The sequence below is a fragment of the Girardinichthys multiradiatus genome, chromosome 5, assembly GCF_021462225.1.
Source record: "Girardinichthys multiradiatus isolate DD_20200921_A chromosome 5, DD_fGirMul_XY1, whole genome shotgun sequence".
In the NCBI taxonomy this organism is placed as follows: domain Eukaryota; kingdom Metazoa; phylum Chordata; class Actinopteri; order Cyprinodontiformes; family Goodeidae; genus Girardinichthys; species Girardinichthys multiradiatus.
Window position 1 is genome coordinate 23,678,010 of NC_061798.1, and position 22,414 is coordinate 23,700,423.

The window sequence follows — 22,414 nt, forward strand, 5'->3', positions numbered from 1 at the left end:
CTAGGATATTATGATAAACTGAGTTTAATTAAAGGTGAGGTAATATTTTTTTTTCATGTAAAACCGAAAGCACAAACACAGCGGATTCGCAGCTTTTACTGGCTTACAGTTTACCGCAGTCCAACCGTACCACCTGCGCAGCTTGGTATCTCAGTGTGTAAAAGCAGCCTCAGCAAAGCTACCCTTGCAATTTAGTGTCACAGCAATACATAATTATTTTGTTGTAGTCTAATACTTGATGGTAAGTTTTACATTGCTTTAAGCATAATGAAACTACAACTGTCTGTATGTCTGTCTGTCTGTCTATCTCTCTCTCTTTTTAAAGGAACACTTTTAAAAGACATCAGCTCTTAAATGGAAAAATAATTCATGCTAGGAATTAACTTTTAAAAATTGATGCAGCAGGCTGTCCAGTTTGCTGAAATGTCTTTGCAGCAACTCAGAATGATACTCAGTAGTTTGCATGGCCCCTACCTGCTTGTAAGCATGCCTGACAGTGTCAGAGCATGATGGGTGGTGTCCTGTGGTATCTCCTCCCACATCCTGACCAGGGCATCACTGAGCTCCAGGACAGTCTGAGGTGCAGCCTGGTGGTGTCAGACGGACCTAAACATGATGTCCCAGAGATGTTCTATTAAATTTGGGTCAGGGGATCATGGAGGCAGGTCAATGGTATCAGTTTCTTCATCTTCTATTATGCACCAGGAGGACCCCAGGACCCACTGCACTAGCGAAGGCTCTAACAATTGGTCTAAGAGTTTTATCCTGAACAGGACTTCATTAATGTCAAGCATGGGACATTAAACAAATAAAGTCAGCAATGGAAAGCTCCACTGAAATCTCATAAAATGTGTTAACAAGTTGCACTAAACAGCATCTAACCAACAGCTTCATTGAACACTCCCAAATGATGAAGCAATATTGGGTGTGTGTGTCTTCAAGTTTCCTTACCGGTGGCATTGGAAAAAGCACTGTGATTTCTTCGTGACACAAATGAACATTTGGCACTACACGCACAATTGTTAGAACATTGATCAGTCTCCATACATACACCAGGTAGATCGGCTGGTGCACTAGTGTGGTCAAAACCACCTTGAGCTTAGCCCACTCAAGACGGTGGAGATGTTAGTGGACTTTTGTTAGTTGTACAACCTTTCCCAGGAACTGCTGGTTATCTTCTATACTGCCATAATTCAGTCTGTCCTGTCTTCCTCCATATCAGTGTTATTTAGCTCATCAACAAAACAGGACAGGTCAAGACTGCAACAAAAAATCAGGTCTGCAGAGCGGATCCTCAGGGCTGACGTCCTTTCCTTCCCCTTGATCCAGAGACACACTTAGAATCTACAGGTCTAGACATCAAGGACTACAAACCTTTACTGTCAGGTCGGCACTACTGAGCACTGCCTGCAAAGACCAGCCGCCACAGATACAGTTTCTTTCCCCAGGCTGTTGCTCTGATGAACACTTAATAGTCATATTTCCAGAAACAACACCACGCATACTTGATTGATTTCACATTGTCTTATCTTTAAAAAAAACTTCACTTCACTGAGAGCAAATTGTACTAAAGTCAAATTCCTTGTTTGCTGTGTGCACAAACTTGGCAATAAAGCTGATTCTTATTCTTCTGCAAGGTCTATGTCTGAGTCTTCCCCAAAGATTCTATTGAGAATCCTCTCATACTGTGTCATAGAGTTGTCTACTAAATTAATATGAAACAAAACATAAAGTAAGTTCCAATGGGCACTACAGTGAACATGAATAAATTAGCCCTTTTGCCCATGAAAATAAATAATTTGAGCTCTGGAAACTCACTCAAAATGTTCCTTAGATGTCAGTCAGTCAGTCATTTTCTATACTGCTTCTTAAATAGTGGGTCACAGGGAAGCTGGTGCCTGTCTCCAGCAGTCTATGGGCGGTAGGCGGGTACACCCTGGACAGGTCGCCAGTCCATTGCAGGGCAACAAACAAACATGCACACACTCATTCACACACCAAAGGGCAATTTAGAGAGACCAATAAACCTAACAGGCATGTCTTTGGACTGTGGGAGGAAGCCGGAGTACTTGGTAAGAACCCACGCATGCACGGGGAGAGTTCTTTAGATGTTTACTCACTAAATAATCTAAACAATCAAAGTATAACACTGAAAAACATTTTACATATGAAAACTATTCTTACCTTTCCTTGTTCTTTAAAATGTGCTCGTCATGATGGCAGCCATTTTCAAAAGACAGAAAAAGGCTACTTGGCATGGCCACGCCCTACACATAATATATCATTGGAAAGCTATGGTTGTCTTCTTTAAGGAACATCAGGACTCAATAGAGTCACATGTAAAGCATAGGAGGAATTAAGAAAAAACTCATGGTTACTATAGTGTACAAAAATGAATTGCTGGGTCTCCAGAGGATATGCCTCCCAAGACCAACACTGACTCATCCCCAAATGGATCATGTTGAACAATGTGGCAGCCAGCATAACGTTTACTGCAGCTTCTCCAGACCCTTTCACATCTGTCACATGAAGTTAGAGTAAACCTGCTCTCATCTGTGAAACAAACAAGATGCCAGTGCCAAACCTGCCAATTCTGGTGTTCTCTGGCAAAGCCAATGAAGCTCCACGGTGCCAGGCAGTGAGCAAAGGGCCTACTAGTGGACGTATGTCCCTCAGGCCACCCTCATGAATTGTGTTCTAAGTGTTTGGTCAGAGACATTCACACCAGTTACCGGTCCTGCTGACGGGTGAAGGACCCTCCAATGGCCCTGTCCCGCTCTCTTAGAGTGACTGCCTGTCTCCTGGAATCTCCTCCATACTTTTGAGACTATGCTGGGAGACACAGCCAACCTTTGGGCAATGACATGTATCAATGTGCTGTCCTGGTGGAGCTGGACTGCCTGTGGAACCTCTGTAGATTCCAGGTATCACCTCATGCTACCAGTAGTGACAATGACCCTGGTCAAATGGAAAACTACTGAAAACAAACAAAAAAAGGGAACAAATGTTTGTAGCCCCCTCCTGCAAAACCATTTCTGTTGTTGGGGTCGATTCATTCTTCCCCTTTTAGTGCACCTGTTGTTGATTTTATTAACACCAAAACAGCTGACACTGATTGACAACCCCCTCTACTACTTTACTGACCAGATCAATATTTCAGAAGGTAATATGGGAAGATAAACTCACCAAATGTAACAGTTACTTATTTTCAGTGGTACTCTTCTTTATCTGTCTTGTTAATAACTAAATTAGATTTCAAAACTAAATGTTTAGCCCTATTGTTCATTTAAACCCAGGCACACAATGATAGCATGAAACTCCTCGGCTGTGCCTAGCCCATTCTTAACAAGATGGTAAGAGATTTTCCAATTGCAAATAAATAAAAAAAAGCCTATTGTAAAAGGGTTTAACTTTGGAACTATTTATTTCCACAATAATGTGAGTGGAGATATGGAGCAGAGAGAAATATTAAACAACAAAATGTGTAAAATAATTTCCCTTTTGGGTTGCAAGATGTCCCTTTTGGATTTTTTGATAGTTATGAGACTGAAGGAGCAGCTGATGATTACCCTTTTTCTGACAAGAAAAGGTCATGTTAGACCTGTGCATTTCGGGGTTGTATTTATAGATAACTAAAGTTTGATACTATCTAAATTTTACTATGTATAGACTCATGTTGGTATAAATTGAGATTTATATATTGTGGTAACATCTTTATAACAGTAGGGCCAACTCAGTGTGTACAATGCAAATCTATTTGTACTTTGTAAGCGTAAATGTGCACATTGCCCAAAAAATTGTATCTTTTTGCTGACATTTAGAATACCATTTGTAGCTTTATTAGAATATTAAGCTACATTTTTATGTATATGTATAATGTTTCCCATGACTGCCAGTGTACCATGCCTTGTTTGTTCTCTACAGTACGTGTGAGACTAGCTGAATATGTTTCTCCACTTTTGGTTTCTCTTGACAGGAGGAGCAGAGATGTCTGTATGTGCTTCACTATCCACCCAGTGTACAGTGGGGACACCATGCAGCACTGGGAAAAGACAGTTCACTGGAACACCAGGAGATTGTCCACCACTGTTTTCTAGCATGTTGCAACCAAAGCACTGTATGGTAGTAGAAGTACTGTAATGTGGGCTGTGTTTGCAGCCAGACAAGAACTGTCACTGGCAGTACCACCAGGAAATGTGAAGGGACTGAGAATACACCTAAAGTGGAGAAAATTGCAGAGAAACGCCTGCACATAGTTTTTAATATTGGCCTGTTTGTGCGCATTAAAGACAAATATTCCATTATGTTTCTGTAAATATATTCCTTATTGTTCAAACTCTATATTAAAAATCAAAAATGTGTTGTTCATGTTCATCTGCAGTGTTTTTCTTTCACTAGAACCCTAAAGCCAAATTCCGTTTTTTGTTTTGTTTTGTTTTTTTCACTTTAAAACTGTTAATACACTCTTTTACCGTCAAGTGAATTGTAAATAGCAGCAAACTATTTAAAGTTCCATGTCTTCTAGACAATTTTGTATCTGGTTTCCTCAGAGTTATATTTGAGTCAGTAAACTCTCCAGTTGTTTCTTTTTTTTTAATCTAAACTGTTATGAATATACATTTAATATACATTGTTATGAATATACATTTAAATCTATTTTTAGACCCAATTAAATTGTGGCTCAATTGTTAAACACTACATAGTATTTTAGGCAATAATGTTTGTAGAAGTCTTCAGAGAAGTAATTAGATACTGGTTATTGCAGAATAAACAACCATTCCGAATCAGGTTTCATTCCTTGAAATAAAATCTTTTATCATTCCCCAAAAATGTTTTGTGTTATTTCATCTATGACTCATCCTTCCATTCTCTTACTTATGCAGACAGTCTTTTCTCTCCTGCCTCAAGCCCTACATTTATCTGCCTGTCAATCAAAAGGGTACAAAAAAACCTGCTTACTAATTAAAATATTTCTGTACCTCTTCTCTCAGGCAAGTTCAAATCATATGCATCAAACTCAATGTTTTGAGAACCCATCGTAATGAAGTTCCATTGCCAATAACCCTGTCAGCCCCAAAACAAAGTGAAGGAGACAGAGAGAAGAAGGAAAAAAATCTACCTACTTATCAACATGTAGAAATAAACTTGGATGGAAGAGAAGTGCTGTAGGCAGTGTGACAGAGTAAACAAATCTTATTCAAGTGCATCCATGGAGCGCAAAATCTGCCAGAAACAAATCAAAATGAGCCAGAATGGATGAAAATAAAACTTCAAACGATAATACAAAACAAGAACTTTTCATCATATTTGTTTACTTTGGGGCACTTGACTAATAAATTGAGGCCATAAATCACTCCTAGTTTTCCTAGGCTGAATACTGTGTGATACAATGAATCAAACTGTTTGATATCTAGAAGCCCTCTCAAAGTAAAAAGAATTGCATCTGCTTTGATTTTAATTATAACTACAAACAGATAGGATGGTTGGCTTTTAACACTATTCTGCCAAACTAAAGGGTCGGATAGCCAAAGTAAATAATCACATACATCAAAACCACTCAAGCTGTCTTTAATGTTTTCAACTGTGTCATCCGACAACCTCGGCATTTTAGAATGCATGGAGAGCATATTGTCATTGCTTCCTTTTTCCGAGATTGAAATTACTATTAAGCTGTGGAAGAGTTGTAAAACTGCCTGCCTGTGTGTGCTGCTTGGCAGTGGTTCCAGCGACTTCACAAGTGTCATATCACCAAAAGAAATACAAGGGAGGGATGAACCGCAGCAAAATAAAATTTGTGCGATAAAAGAGGAGGAGAGGAGGTAGTCTGTCTGAAAAATAGGAAAACTCAGAACATAAAAGAACAAGGGCAATAGGTATAAGCAGTTCTCTTTTAAAGGCGTAGTTTTAAATGCATAGTTTATGAATTTTGATTCATAAACTACGCATTTGATTCATGAAATTTGATTCATAAACTGTGTGATTTGGGCAGTCACTATCTTACTAGCAAGAGACAGTTATAATAGGGTCCCTTTTGTTAAAAATCAAGGAAAGATCCTCCCGGCGAAGTAAAGGTAAAAGCAATTGAAAAAATGAGCAAGTAGGTTTTAACATGATATACTTTATGATTTTGTCACGTTGTTTGCAGAGAGTTGTTGGAGGATTGAGTGTCAGCTTCTTGAGTTTTGGAAGTTCTCTGGATTAAACAAGATGTACATCAGTTAAACGCTACAGTTTCTTGCACAATTACTCATAACCTTGAACTATTAAATTAAACGGCCTTTAGAAGACATGTTAATAATGAATAGAACCCACCATGTGTAAAGTAATGTTAGAATAAAAACAGCTTTTCTATGAAGGCCTCAGAGATTTGTCAGTGATAGTAAAAAACAGTATCATGAAAACTGAGGAACACAGTGGACAGGTCAAGGATAAAGTTGCGATGGGATTTACAGTTACTTGTTAAGTTACAAATGAATATTCCATGCTTTAAGCATGTGCCTGAGCACTGTTTAATCCATCACCTCACAAATGGAAAGAAAATTGTGCAAAATTCCCAAGACAAGGCCGTGCACCTAAAATCTACAGGCCGGGCATGGAGAGCATTTGTCAGAGAACCACACAAGAGGTCCATAGATTCTGGAGGAGCTGCAAAGACAGCTCAGGTGGGAGGATCCCTTTAAAGCTCAATGATTTGTTGTGTACTGCACAAACCTGACCTTTATGTAGGATTGGTAATATTGGTGAGTTGTTAAAAAAAACAAAAAAACATAAAAAGTCCACTCTTCGGTCCCCTACAACCCATGCAGGGGATATAGCAAACGTGGTAGAAAGTGCTCTAGTCAGCTAAGACCAATTTTGTTCAAGCCTACTCGCAAAATCCTCATGTGGTAGAAAACCAACACCCTTAACACATCACATGAGCTGCATAATATGGTGATGGCAACCCCAAATATACAGTCTGAGGATGGGTTTAGATCCAAGCCTATTCAGCATTTTTAAGTCCAGACCTAAAGCCAATTTAAAATCTGTGGTAAAACGTAAAAAAGGATGTTTACAGATGCTCTCCATCCAAAACGTAAGCAGTTTTGTAAGGAATAAGTGGCACAACGTTTAGTCTTCATGCTTTACAGATCATTTAATTAATATTGAGATTGTGACTGTGACGGTTGTTTTGCATATGGTATACATTGCAGCTCAGACGATTTTAAGACAGTTTTTCTCACATTCTGAACTTCAGTTGAGACATCACTCATTCTCATTGGTCGATTGTTTCACTCTTTGTGACAAGGACAATTTGTACCATACAATATAGAAAAATAGATTATATGATTTTTTTGCTCCCATGAACACATTTCATTTGTCTGTAGACAAAACCAAACCAATAAACGTATTCATGGAATTTACAAACATTAGTTGCATGTCATCATAAGCTCTATTCACTCCTCCCATTTAGCCAACTTCTGCATTTTAAGAGCAAAGTCGTAATTGTGCAAACAGCTCAAATTTATTTTTAATTGAATAATGGATAAAAAGTCCTCCATAAATTATTACAAGCACAATTGCTGACTGAAAAGATTATTTTGTTTAAATACTGTTATGGAAAATGTTTGTGCCTTGCTTTCTTTTCTACTCTGCAGGATCTGATAAACAGGTTTCACCTCGTCTCTCTGGATTACCTTGAAAACTGTTGTAGCTTATAAGGAAAACCTTTGCTTTGTCTAGGCAGAACGATTTGGCAGCAATACTGAGCGCATCTCCAATGCTGTAAAAATCCTTCTCTCTTGCAAGATTATAATAAAGCTGAGTCTGAGTGACAATCATTGGTCTCTGTCTTGGTAAAAACAAATTTTTCCTCAACAATACCCTCACAGTTTAGCATAGATAATTACTTTGTAAGGCCAGACGGCAGCTATGTCACTTGCTGTAAAATTTTGGGGAAAAGAAAATAACTGCAGCTTCAGCTCCCAACAGTGCTTTTGATGCACTGTATGGAGTTTTATTTAATCTTAAATCTTTTTTATATTTCTCTCTGTGCACTTTCACAATGTGTTAAACAAAAAATAACCATGTTCCTAAACAAATAAAGTTTACGAGATTGTGAGCCCTATCACCCAAACACTTATTTCCCAAAACATTTCCATTTTTCTGTTGCAGTGACGTTCATATGCATGCACAAAAACAGTCACAGCCAAAATCAGATATCTCTCAAACCTCTCTTTAAAATAGGTAATAGTGTAAGGCACATGGCTACACGAAAATATATACTCACAAAATCTTGCCCATATCTATAGTCAGAACAATGATTAGCAAGTTTAAATATAGCTGCTGTAATCACAATACCAAAAATACTGGATAAGGAGTCAGGGTTATCTTGACACCATGCACGGCTGCTGGATGGCTGGCTGGCAGGCAGGCAGGCAGGCTCACTCACTGGCCACTTTATTAGGTACACCTTGCTAGTACTGGGTTGGTCCTCCTTTTGCCTTCAGAACTGCCTTAATCCTTCGTGGCATAGATTCAACAAGGTACTGGAAACATTCCTCAGAGAGTTTGGTCCATATTGACATGATAGCGTCACACAGATGCTGCAGATTTGTCGGCTGCACATCCATGATGCGAATCTCCCGTTCCACCACATCCCAAAGGTGCTCTATTGGAACGACATCTGGTGACTGTGGAGACCATTTGAGTACAGTGAACTCATTTTCATGTTCAAGAAACCAGTTTGAGATGATTCGTGCTTTATGACATGGAGCGTTATCCTGCTGGAAGTAACCATCAGAAGATGGGTAGACTGTGGTCATAAAGGGATGGACATGGTTAGCAACAATACTCAGGTAGGCTGTGGCGTTGACATGATGCTCAGTTGGTAAAAAGGGTCCTAAAGTGTGCCAAGAAAATATCCCCCACACCATTACACCACCACCAGCCTGAATCGTTGATACAAGGCAGGATGGATCCATGCATTCATGTTGTTGACGCCAAATTCTAACCCTACCATCCGAATGTCGCAGCAGAAATCGAGACTCATCAGACCATTCAATGTTTTTCCAATCTTCTATTGTCCAATTTTGGTGAGCCTGTGTGAATTGTAGCCTCAGTTTCCTGTTCTTAGCTGACAGGAGAGGCACCCGGTGTGGTCTTCTGCTGCTGTAGCCCATCCACCTCAAGGTTCGGCATGTTGTGCATTCAGATATGCTATTCTGCTTACCTTGGTTGTAAAGAGTGGTTATTTGAGTTACTGTTGCCTTTCTATCAGCTCGAACCAGTCTGGCCATTCTCCTCTGACATCTGGCATCAACAAGGCATTTGCGCCCACAGAACTGCCGCTCACTGGATATTTTCCCTTGTTCGGACCATTCTCTGTAAACCCTAGAGATGGTAGTGCATGAAAATCCCAGTAGATCAGCAGTTTCTGAAATACTCAGACCAGCCCATCTGACACCAACAACCATGCCACATTCAAAGTCACTTACATCACTTTTAATTCCCATTCTGATGCTCGGTTTGAACTGCAGAAGATCGTCTTGACCACGTCTACATGCCTAAATGCATTGAGTTGTTGCCATGTGATTGGCTGATTAGAAATTTGTGTGAACGAGCAGTTGGACAGATGTACCTAATAAAATGGCCGGTGAGTGTATATTGTAAACATCCTTCCCTGAGCTGCCAAAATTTTAAAAGTATAAAAGGCAATGCTCCATTTACAATGTATTTCTATCGTCCTTTTGACAAAGATTAGTGAATCAGATGTGCAGGACTGAAGAGAAATCTTTGGTACATTTCCTTTGTATTTTTCCTACACAACTAACTCAATATTTTGCATGCTGAATATACTGCCTGTGTATATATGTATGGCTAATTTCTAAAGTCTTATGCAGCCAGTCTTAACAGATGCTGCAGCACTTGATGTGCCATGATTTCCCAGCTCTATAAGAAATTAAGAGTAATAAAACTGGATTATTTTCCTTTTGATTTGTTTTAATCTTTTGAGTAATAACCCCATTAAATGTCAATATGCAAGTCTGATGAGAAGAAACATGACTGAGGCTCACCAGACAGGTTGTAACCAACGTAATCACATCAGCATGGATTTGGGTCTTGAATTATACATTTTACATTCATTAGGTGGCTCCTTAGCCGATTTTCTTTATTGCTTATTTGCAGTAAGCCACTGTCACGGTAATACAACTTTCCATCAGCGTCAGTGCTCCTGCAGAGCACTCCATCAGAATATGCATCAGTTTCGATTTGCTGGAACTTTGAGTAGCTGCTTTGTCCCCAAGAATCACCTGTAGTACAATGAAAAAAATCCAAGTGAAATATATGTTAAAGTTAAAAAGTTGTAAATCCTTTTTAAACATGTGTTATTGATTTGGTTCTTTTACATTTTGCAGATATGTGTGGGGGCTTTTAACATGTAATATAAACTTTAAAATGAAACTAATGTCTACAATATCTTCCAAAAATATTGATACATTTTAAACACTTTTTTCACTTTCCAGCCAAGTAAATCTCAGTATAATGACAATTTGTCTGTGAAGGTTTGAGGAGATTTGTTAGAAAACATTAGTAAACCAACAACATCACAAAGACCAGGAAACACAGCTGACAAGTCAAGAATAAAGTTCTGAAGAAGTTTTAAGCAGTGCTAGGTTTGAAACAATATATAAAGCTTTGAACATCTCACAGAGCACTGTTAAATTGAGTATCTGAAAATTAAAATGTGAAAACAAATGCAAATCCACCAAGATATGACTGTCCACCTAAAATCTCAAGGAGACGTAGCACTCTAAAATGAGTTCCATATGTTCTGTTTATTCCGTTGTTACACATTATTTTATGTATTTCAGTTCATTTATATGATGAGTTAAAAAGTTGTTTACAATGATTACTGACTTTAGACAAAGAAGGCGAATGGTGTAATAGTCCTTTAAAAAAAGATGACGAAGGAGAAGCAGAGTGGTCAGATAACGGAAGAAATTGTACACTTGTGTTCTGAACCAGGGGTATTCCTGTTAATAAAAGTTGCAAACCAATGAAGAAGGATGTGTCTTGTGGCAGTTCATTCTAAAGGTGCAACAAAGAGCTTGCATTTATAGGAAGATGGATAGAGCTAAACTCAGGGCAATCCTAAAGAAAACCTTTTAGAGGCTGTAAACGACTTAAGACAGGAAGATACATTGTCCAGCCATTGGTCGTAAACATACACAAAGAATACAATGGAATGGTTTACTCAAAGAATATTCATTTTTAAGAACAATCTAGTTAAAGTCCAGACCTAAATAAATTAATAATCTGTGTCAATACTTTAAATTCTCAATTCAATCTGACTGAGTTTGAGCTTTTTTGCATATAAATGGCCCCAAATTTCCATCTCTATATATGCAAAATTAGTAGAGACATAAACCAAAAGACTTGGTGCTTTAATTACAGCAAAGGTGGTTCTACAAAATATTAACGTGGGGGGCTGAATACAAATGCAACAACTATGTTTCATTTTACTTCCACTCTACAATAATGTATTACTTTGTGTCGGTCAATCATACAAAATACCAATAAATACAATAAAGCTTCTAACATGACAAAAAGTGAAAAGGTTTGACATTTTTAAGGCCCTACAGAGCAAAAACCAGTGACAAGAGGTGTGGAAATATGTCCCACCTGTTTCTGTCTTAGGAGAGTAATTTAAATGTTAACTATAACGGATCAAAAGACACTTTCTCAACTCTTGCTCGATTTTTGCAAGCTTGCTTTGATTCTAAACATGCTGAGAGGTGCTAGTCTTTGACATGCTGTTAAAAAAGGTGCACATACATCCACACTCAGATGACAAGATAAGGCTCTGGTCCTGGACTATATTGTGAGGCCTTGAAGAGACAGTGAAGTTCCATTAGCCAAAGCAGCAGAGCATGGCCACTGCTGGCTCATCACTATCTGCTACCCCATCTAGTCAGGGGTCTGGAGCAGGAAAAGAGGGTAAAAAAGAGAAAGAAGTAAAAGAGGACCGAAAGTGATGAAGGAGAAATGGATGAGGCAAGAGAAGATGTTAGGAGGAAAACAAAAAAAGAGTGGAGGTAAAGAGTAGAGGAAAGAAGGATCAAAATAAATCAGCAAATTTCACCTCACAAGTCACAGCCTATTTGGTCAGCACACGATTAGTCAGCACAAACAGCACAACAGACCTAAGGGACCAATATATTTAACATTAAAGCAGTGGTTTAATGTTTCACTGTGATTTATGAAGGTTTAAATACCATATCATTCCCCATTTACTTACCATATTGTTAACAATATATCAATGCTACTGCTCTCTAGTCGGAATCTAACGAGACATATACATGGAACAATTACTCACAACGCTGTGGGGCTTATTCTCAAAATGCTCATCATGGTGGAGTTGATTAAGTTGGTGAATGTGTTTGCCTGATTGTTTTTCCATCTGCTTCCAAAACAATTAGGCACATGCCTCTGTTTCGTCTTCCTCCTCCTCCTTCTCTTCTCCTGTCTTGTGTTCTGCTCTCCTCTTGCACCTGGAATCCTCCAGGGAGCTAACTTCCTTACCTCCCTGCTCGTTTATCCCCATCTCCTCCTCTCCTTTAATTCACCACCTGCGGTACACTGAGAAAAGTGCTGATGAACAATTAAACATGGCCCTTCCCCAGGGAGGCAAGGTCACTCCTGTTTGTGTGGATGGAGGTGTGTGTGTAAAGGGATGGGTGGGTGGTAAGTGCAACAAATGTGTTATACAGGGATAAAGGAAGGAAGGTGCTTGGCAGAGGTACAGATGTGTGCCGAGGAGAGAGCTGAGCAGTGTTATACCGCCTGTAGACATTAAAGCTGCAGAACGGAGAATAATTGGTGTGTATAATATACTGAGTTAACAGTAAAAGATATAACGCAATTCATTCAAAATGCATAAAGTGTCAAGCTCTGGGGTGTAATCAGGGATCTGCAAACTTGCTCACCACCATCTGTCCCTAATAACTCAGAGCATCTGAGAAAAAAAGTTCTAAAACTGTTTGATTACCTTTGAATTATGAGCAGACAATACCTCTACCTGGGATATTACTACTTCTGTATTCAGAAACGTCTTTGTTATCTTGATTGACAAACTACATTTGCTGACACATTCCAATCACTGTGAGAAATGTAGTGTGCAGACTTCAGCATTTTGACTGAAGAATCACTTTGGCTTTGATTTGTGTATCATATTACTGTACAAAACATCTTTTGAAAATATGGCACAAGATCAAAGGGCTTAACAGCTGCTGACTATTGTGATACAAAAGAAACATAAACTAAAATAACTAAATGATGTAGAGGATAATGTAGCACATCAGTTGTCTAGAATATCTAGAATCAAAGGCAAAATATCTCAAACAACTTATGAAACATAAGGATTTTTAATTATAGGCAACGTTAATTCCCCAAAATCCCCCATAACTAAACTTGGTTAATCCATTAGGATAAATATGCACAGTAGAACTAAATTGAAACATTCACTTTACTGCTGATATCAAAATCTGTCCATTATCATATCTCACATTGGATCTCAAATTTCAACAACGACAGAGAGGTAAGGGGAGAAAATCTAGCGAACACAACACAGATATATATCTAAAATAGAAAATATACAGGTCCTTCTCAAAATATTAGCATATTGTGATAAAGTTCATTATTTTCCATAATGTCATGATGAAAATTTAACATTCATATCTTTTATGATTCATGCACCACTAACTGAAATATTTCAGTCTTTTATTGTCTTAATACGGAGGATTTTGGCATTACAGCTCATTGAAAACCCAAAATTTCTATCTCAAAGAATTAGTTATTTCATCGACCAATAAAAGAAAAGTGTTTTTTAATACAAAAACGTTCAACCTTCAAATAATCATGTACAGTTATGCACTTAATACCTGGTTGGATCCTTTTGCAGAAAGACTGCTTCAATGCGGCGTGACATGGAGGCAATCAGCCTGTGGCACTGCTGAGGTCTTATGGAGGCCCAGGATGCTTCGATAGCGGCTTTAGCTCATCCAGAGTGTTGGTCTTGAGGTCTCTCAACGTTCTCTCTCACAATATCCCACAGATTCTCTATGGGGTTCAGGTCAGGAGAGTTGGCAGGCCAACTTGAGCACCAGTGATACATGGTCAGTAAACCATTTACCAGTGGTTTGGCACTGTGAGCAGGTGCCAGGTCGTGCTGAAAAATGAAATCTTCATCCCCTAAAGCTTTTCAGCAGATGGAAGCATGAAGTGGTCCAAAATCTCCTGATAGCTAGCTGCATTGACCCTGCCCTTGATATAAACACAGTGGACCCAACCACAGCCAGCTGACACGGCACCCCAGACCCATCACTGACTGGGGTAATTTACACTGGACGTATGGCATTTTTGGCATTTTCCTTCCAGTCTTCCTCCAGACTCTGGCACCTTGATTTCCAAATGACATGCAGAATTGCTTTCATCCGAAAAAAGTACTTTGGACCACTGAGCAACAGTCCAGTGCTGCTTCTCTGTAGCCCAGGTAGGCGCTTCTGCCGCTGTTTCTGGTTCAAAGTGGCTTGACCTGGGAATGCGGGCACCTGTAGCCCATTTCCTGCACAAGCCTGTGCACGGTGGACCTCGGGATGTTTCTACTCCAGACTCAGGTCCACTGCTTACCGCAGTCCCCCAAGTCTGGAATCGGCCCTTCTCCACAATCTTCCTCAGGGTCCGGTCACCTCTTTCTCGTTGTTGCAGCGTTTCTGCCACACTTTTTTCCTTCCCACAGACTCCCACTGAGGTGCCTTGATACAGCACTCTGGGAACAGCCTATTCGTTCAGAAATGTCTTTCTGTGTCTTACCCTCTGCTTGAGGGTGTCAATAGTGCCTTCTGGACAGCAGTCAGGTCGGCAGTCTTACCATGATTGGGGTTTTGAGTGATGAACCAGGCTGGGAGTTTTAAAGGCCTCAGGAATCTTTGCAGGTGTTTAGAGTAACTCGTTGATTCAGATGATTAGGTTCATAGCTCGTTTAGAGACCCTTTTAATGATATGCTAATTTTGTGAGATAGGAATTTTGGGTTTTCATGAGCTGTATACCAAAATCATCTGTATTAAGACAGTAAAAGACCTGAAATATTTCAATTAGTGTGCAATGAATCTAAAATATATGAATGTTAAATTTTCATCATGACATTATGGAAAATAATTTTTGAGAAGGACCTGTAAATGTAGTCCACCTTTACTGATCTGAAGTAGGTAAGGGCCCCGGAGGTATCCAAAACCCTTAAACTCAACATATAACAAATAATTCAGTATAAATGTTTCAGACAACTCATTTATACACATTATTTGTTTCTACTTGTCTTGAGTTTCACTAAACCTCAGAGTAATAGTACGTTAGTGCTTTAATGTTCTCTACATCTGATATAAATAACCGAAGATGAATACATCATAATGCAAAAGACAAAACAATGTTCCAATCAAAACTTACTAATGCTTATTTCTTATTCAAGATACTAGCTTAAGTATGATGAAAAAAACATTGCAGTGACAAAAAAAAAGTACATTGCAGTGGCATGAAAAAGTAAAGAAAGGAAAAGTTGGACTACAGATTAAAATTTGAAATAGCTAAGCAACACATAAGGTTTAATTTTAGACTTTTTTTTTCTTAGCTCATATTAAAATTAAACAATACAATTCAGAGTAGTCAAATATATTTCACTCTCTAATAAAGTCTCTTTATTTCTGGTTTTCACAAAATTTAAACCAAATTAAGTGGGCCCGCACTCACTAACATACACCTAAGCCAGCATAGAATTCACTAAAATGTGTTCATATTGATGTAATGCTGAAGAGTGTGGAATGTAATGCCTTTCTTTAAAGTATGGGTCCTCTGGAACCTCACCTGTCTTTCAGTGCCATTTCAGGAAAGAAGATGGTAGAGGATTATCTCAGCTCCATTAACAGCAGGCAGCAAAAAGGTCCAATGAAGATGCAGTCCTCCTGCACATTCTTCTTCTTCATCTTCTTCAATGATGTTTGGCAATCAACAGCTTGGTGCATTACCACCACCAACCAGTAAGGAGTATGAATCTGTCCCCTGCCCCACGAACAGAAAACTTAAAACTTTATTTATTTTGAGATCAGTCACTGCTCTGTTGTGCTTAGTTGATCAACCTAACACATTTAAACACCACATGGTTATGGTTAGGTATTAAAAGGTAAAGAGTCATGTTTAGGCAAGGCAACTGCTTGTTTTAAAACAGGTGCTGTAAAAGTGCATGACAGTAGACAACTCCCCCCTTTGCTTTTGCCCTGATTTACTTAATAAAATAATGAAAATACCATCAAGGTCTTTACTATCATTTGTTTTATTTATCCTATTACCTGTTACTAGACAGATGTGTGAATTGAATTAAACAGGACATCATGCATTTCTGTAATTGTAGGGGAATATTTAAATTCAATTGCAATGAATTATATTGACTTACACTGTATATGATTGAGTTTGATTACCAACTTTTTCAGGTTTTTGTTCTTTTTTTATCGCACTCAGAGCTAACTTTTACTGTGAACTGGCACTAAATAAATTAACTAAACACAATAAATCCAGTCACCAGTTAATTACTTTTTGATGCCATACATTTTTTTCTAATTATTTTTAGCTGATTAACAAATTATGTAAAGCACCAAGGTAATTACAGTAAAAATAGTAATGTTCATTTCAATCAACTTTAATCAAAATCATCCACCAACAGCAGTGTCTTACAGTAGGTGCAGCAGTTTCCTTCCACTGTTTAATGAATAGTTAAGTTGTACAACCACTTCTCAGCAGGTGGACATGCTAAATTACATAATTTATGCAAACAGACACCTGTTATTAAAATGCACATTAAACCAAAAACACACATTCACTCTGATTAGACAAACAACACTTATGGCATCATTCACAAAACATGGCCAGTTTGCCATGCCATTCATCGCCTCTCCTGAGATTCATCAGCAGCAGGGGAGTAGATGTAGCTCAAAACTGAGTAAAAATGGGAAAACAAAACGTAAACTTGGGAACGGGGCATTTGTAGCCATTTCCTCTCAATCACTTCCTGGCAGACCATTATTAGATGTCTCTGTGTGCGGGAAATCATTATTTCAGAAAAACAAAATGTGTCAAGTTTATCCCTGAGGCCGGCAACTATTTTTGTGTGTTCAACAGAGGAGGTGGTGAGTGCCATAATACCCTTGAGGCCGTTTGTTATTTATTAATTTCATCTCATTTTACTTGAGGGAGGCTATAATTTGTACACAAATATGCTTTATTTACAAAATGGTATAAAAAGGAAAGGTTATGAGGAATGAATAATATTTTGCATCCGTGCTTTGAGTTTATTTTTAACTGAATTAAGAATGTTTGATTTTTTTATTTTTTATAATACCCAATCCTTAACATATCTGCATTGCCTTTGATTCCCAGTGAGACAAGCACTTGATATAAACAACTAAGTATTGGCCTCCAACCTGAAGCTTTGCGTTATTGCAGCAAATGTATGCTTTCCTTCTCTTTAAAAGGTCTCAGACCATATAGTAGTGTCCAGGACTGAGAAAGTCAAAAAGAATAGAACAATTTGCAGAGCATTGCACACCTTGATACTGCAAAAGCCAACAACAGAGCTTCTGCTTGCTGCAAACTACTCATTGGGTTCCAGCACCTTCTGTTTGGACTAGCGCAACTCCCTCTCCACCCAGACTTCTTTCCAGCCCCACCAACATCGCACAGCTCTTCCCATGTTATCCTCTGCCTTACACAGACTCTCCACTGGCTGCTTGTACTGAATGACAAATCTGTTTGCTACTAGCAAAGGAGGCTGCAAAGAGGATCCACATGTGCATGCCACCAGGCTATGGTCCAGTTTCACTTATGCCAGGTTGGTATGGTTTTCATCCAACAGTGCATTCAGGATGCCACTTATTTTTTGTCTCGCAAGTTGGCTGATATAGCTGTGGCATTATGTTATTTCTTCCAGTGTCCCTCTTACTGTCCAATTTATCCAAAAATACTCTGTCTTTGATTTATACTGCTTCTCAGTAGGATTATGAAACTTCTTCTGTTGCACTTCAATTAGATTACCTGGAACAAGAGCTTCTTTCAGATTAATGAAATGTAAATGTCACACCTCTTGCCTGCTGCAGTTTTTCCATTCTGAATTAGCTTTTTACAAGGGTGCTGAAAATAAATCAGATAATCACAACCTTAGATACATAAGCTCACTGAACTAATAGAGTAATGGTATGCTTCCTATTATTATAGTGGCATATGTACCAGCCTGAGGATGCAAGTGCAGCTTTAAGCCACTCATATTAACTGTGCTAAACTCGGGCATGAGGAGCCTGCTTGAAAGCCTGTTAGATGTGTAAAATATTGTACATGCACATGGGTTTGGCACACACTTCATGGTGCAAGTCAAAGCACTACGAGGTGACCATGAGACCTAAAAAGGCTGCAGCCTGACTGGCCACTGCCTGAACAGTAATATGTAAATGCTGGTTTCAGAGAGGCTCTGGCTTAATAGAGTCATGTTGCACATTTGTTTTTTGTTTTTTTTTCACTCAAATGAAATTGAACTACAAATGGCCACTTTCAGAGAGAACTGTCATTAAAATCAATGTTCTAATATTCTAAAACAAAGATAATGATGATCATCATCTCAACCCCAACTTTGGGAACCACTGCCCTGCAGAATATAGTCCCGTACCTTACTTCTGACTTTAGCTTTTTGTCAGGGTATTATGATAGTTGTGTTCTCCCCTCTCCTCCTCCCTTCCAAGCTGCTGTTTCTTCTGGTAGTGGTGCTGCTCAGGCGTGGTGCCTTTCTTGGGCCTTCCGTTGAGCCTTCCACAGAGAAATCCTCATGACCTCAACCTTTCACAAACCAGAACTACAATACCTACCTAAGTGCACCACTGTCCTCCCCTTATTCTTTCTGCTGACTAGTAATGCATAATTCACCTGCCTGTCCGCCCTTCAATGTTCCACCTCAGACAGCATAATGCGTTAAAACCCCAAAATGGCAACAACAAAACATCTAAGAATCTGCGGCCAACCTCACCCTGCAGCATACCTCACCCATCACCTACTTTGTATTGTTCTTTTTGTTTTGCTTTACTATTGCTCAAAATGTATTAGCTCTACTGTGCTACTGTAATTTCTATTTCAGATGCAGTTGCTTGAGGTATACGTATAAAAAACCCATCTTGCCATAGAAATACATTGAAATTGTTCTACTAATCAGCAATTTTTTTGTGGTCAATTTGGGTACTTATACACCTTATGTTTTACCCATTTAAGGTTTATTCTGTATAGAGCAGAAAGAAAGAGGTGTGAGGATTTATTGGTCCTTGAATTTGAAAAAAAAAATAATAATACCCACCCTACCTCTTCTGTGCCTTGTTGCTGAGCAGCAAAATAGCTCCAACCTAGTGCCTTTCTGGGACTGATATGATCTCTCACCCCAAAAAAAGCTGAAAATATTACTTTGACAGATGAGGAAGGAAATACAGATAGAGACAGCTGTTGATGGAGAGATGGAGAGGACATGGGGAGCCGTATGAAAGGAGAAATGGAAAGATGCATCGAAGGATGGATGCATGATTAGCTGGGAAGTAGTCAGAGTTAGTGGCATCTATAAATAGGTGTTTGAATGGATGCATGGCTGGTTGCTGGTTGTATAAGCTGCTGGATAGATGGATGAATGGATGGATGGAGGAATGGATGGATGGAGGAATGGGAAGATGAAAAACTTTCAGGTAATCAAGATATTAAAAGATGAATGAGTACGGGGCAGCTTCCTCTCTGCACTTCTTGATTTACCACCACCCCCAGCTCTCCCTAACTTGTCTTCTCACTCTGTCATTGTTTCCCCCTCTCTGTTATGGACTCTCTCTCTCTCCCTCTCTTTCTTACTCTGACCAGATGAGTAATAGCTCTGGCGCTGTGGTTTGACTGATTAATGCACTCAAAGATCCCAGGGAGGTGGAGCACAACAAACAGATGGGGGAGGGAGGGATATAAGAAGACACGGTTATATGAACTACAACAACACTTAATTTCCCTTTGGGAGTAATAAAGTATTTTTGAATTGAATTGAACTGAAGATGGAACAGAGTGAGTCAACAGATGTGTGTGTGCTTGCATATGCGTTTCCATCAGACAGAAACCCTAATGGTGCCGTCCAAGAGCAGCTGCAAGTGGTTCGATCAGTGGAAGAGTTCTCTCTCTTTTTTGAGGTTAGAACAATCATATTCAGCCTTTTTTGAGTGACCAATCAGCCTGCAGTTGGTTTCCAGGGAGGTAGAAAGGGAAGAGTTACATTGCCTTGCAAAGTATTCAAACCTCTTGAACTTTTACACATTTTGAATTGGAAGCAAAATTATTATCACAAACTTCAATGTATTGGAATTTTATGTGACAGAGCAACACAAATTAGTGTATACTTGTAAAGTGAAAGAAGAATAATGCACAATTTTCAAAATGTTTAAAATGTGAAATTTGAAAAGTGTGATATGCCTTTGTATTCAGCCCCCTCGTATGCCAATCTTTGGAGACCATTTCATTGCAACTCCTTGCAGTTTACTTTACAGTGTATTAAAGTCTGAAATGTTTTGAAAATTTTGCCCATCTGCTCTGCAAAATAGCTCAAGCTCTGTTGGATAATATGAAGAGCATCTGTGGAGAACAATTTAAGTTTACATTTTCCTCAGACTTTACGAATTTAGGTTTAACTGCAATTCTAACACATTAATATACTTGGATGTAAACCATTTTCTTGTAGCTCTTATGATTATTTAGGGTCATATTTCTGCTGGAAGGTGAATGTTCAACCCAGTGTCATTAAAAACTTAGCATTTACCTATAAACTATGATCAGCTTTTTCTGTCCCTGCTGAAGAAAAGCATCACCACATAATAATGTTACCATGTCACTACCATGTTTCATAATAAAGATAGGATGAAATGTTAGTTTTCCACCTCGCATGACTAACGGTTATAGATTCTTCCACCTGAGATGTCGATCTCTGCAGCTCCTCCTGAGTTCGCATGGGCCACTTGGTTGCTTTTTTGATGTCAATGCTCTCCTTGTCTAGACTGTCTGTTTAGGAGAACTAAAATGTGTTGGTAGTTTTGCACTTATGCCATACTGTTTTCATTTTTGGATAATGGATTGCATATTACTCTTTTAGTTGTTCAAAACTTATCACTACTTTCAACCTCTCCACATCTTTTTCCCCTCTGTTTTCTGTGATATATGACACTTTTAGTTCAGAATTGCTCTCTGAAAAACAAATTTTTAACAGTTAATGCCCAGACCTAAATCAAATGGTGAATCTTTTGCAAGTCTTAACAGTTTTATGTTCTTCATTTAATCTGACTGAGCTTGGCCAATTTTTAAAATAATGTGCAAGAATAGGTGTAGATGTGCAATAGTGATAGAAACATACCACAAAAAGCCATAATTATAGTAAGCATGGTGTTTTACAAAATGCCACTGGATTAGTTCAAATGCATGCAGAACTTCTCAAATTTTTTATTTGTAAAAAGAAAAAATTCAGAACTATGACATCAAATGCACAAAATAGTGGAAGGGATGCAAGACAAGTCTATCACATAAAAAAAATTTAAAATTTATCAAAGTTTGTAGTTTTAGTAGACGAAAATGTGACAAAGTGTAAGGTGTAAAAACTTCATAAAGGCATTGTATAAAAAAAGTTAATGAAAACATAAAAACAGTTCTACAGAAGAAAGACAATCAAATTTTTCTGCAGTTTTTCTTTATTAATGGGCTGAGGAAGTCAAATTAACACAAAGAGACAGTAATGCTCATGTCATCTCTAAATAACACATCTCGCTGTCTGGTTAATTCCATCTCTTTTCTGTTATCCCTAATGGTTTTTGTCTGTCTTTCTGGGCTCTAACACATCTTAATGAGGTAATGATAATGCATCATACAGAAAATCAGACCTCCGCCTGTTATGTGTTACTTCAATCAATAAACAGAAGCTAAAACAGTCTCTTCCATGTTTTAGCCTTGAATTTGGAGATTAACCCAAACACGTCCCTAAATTAAACTTGGACTAATGAACCATGACCATTATTACTGTGTTGCCATAAATTAGGCGGCTAGTCTTGGCTTGATTTTAAGAAAATAATCATTCTTTTATTTTCTAAAGTAAATGGTTCACAAGACAGAGATAATAATCTCTGTCCTGTGAGCCCTGTGTTTTTTTAATCAATAAACCAAGCTGACTTGAATATTTTGTAGAAACAAGTTGTTATTTTTGCTTATTTTTACACTGTATATTGTTCAGCAGCATGCAACAATAAGACATAGCAAATTAATTCAATTCAATTCAGTTTATTTAAATGGCGC

At 38.5% G+C, this 22,414-nt stretch overlaps 1 long non-coding RNA gene across 2 annotated transcripts; it reads right to left on the reverse strand.

Moving 5' to 3' along the window:
- Window positions 1-10,120: 10,120 nt before the first annotated feature.
- On the reverse strand, window positions 10,121-15,981 carry LOC124869171. Of its 2 annotated transcripts, none has more exons than XR_007038511.1 (4): window positions 15,899-15,981; window positions 12,359-12,621; window positions 12,125-12,185; window positions 10,121-10,292 (listed from the first exon to the last, which is right to left on the reverse strand). It is a non-coding gene; the product is annotated as an uncharacterized LOC124869171 (long non-coding RNA). The 2 variants fall into 2 exon arrangements; XR_007038510.1 differs by having other exon boundaries at window positions 12,281-12,621.
- Window positions 15,982-22,414: the final 6,433 nt, after the last annotated feature.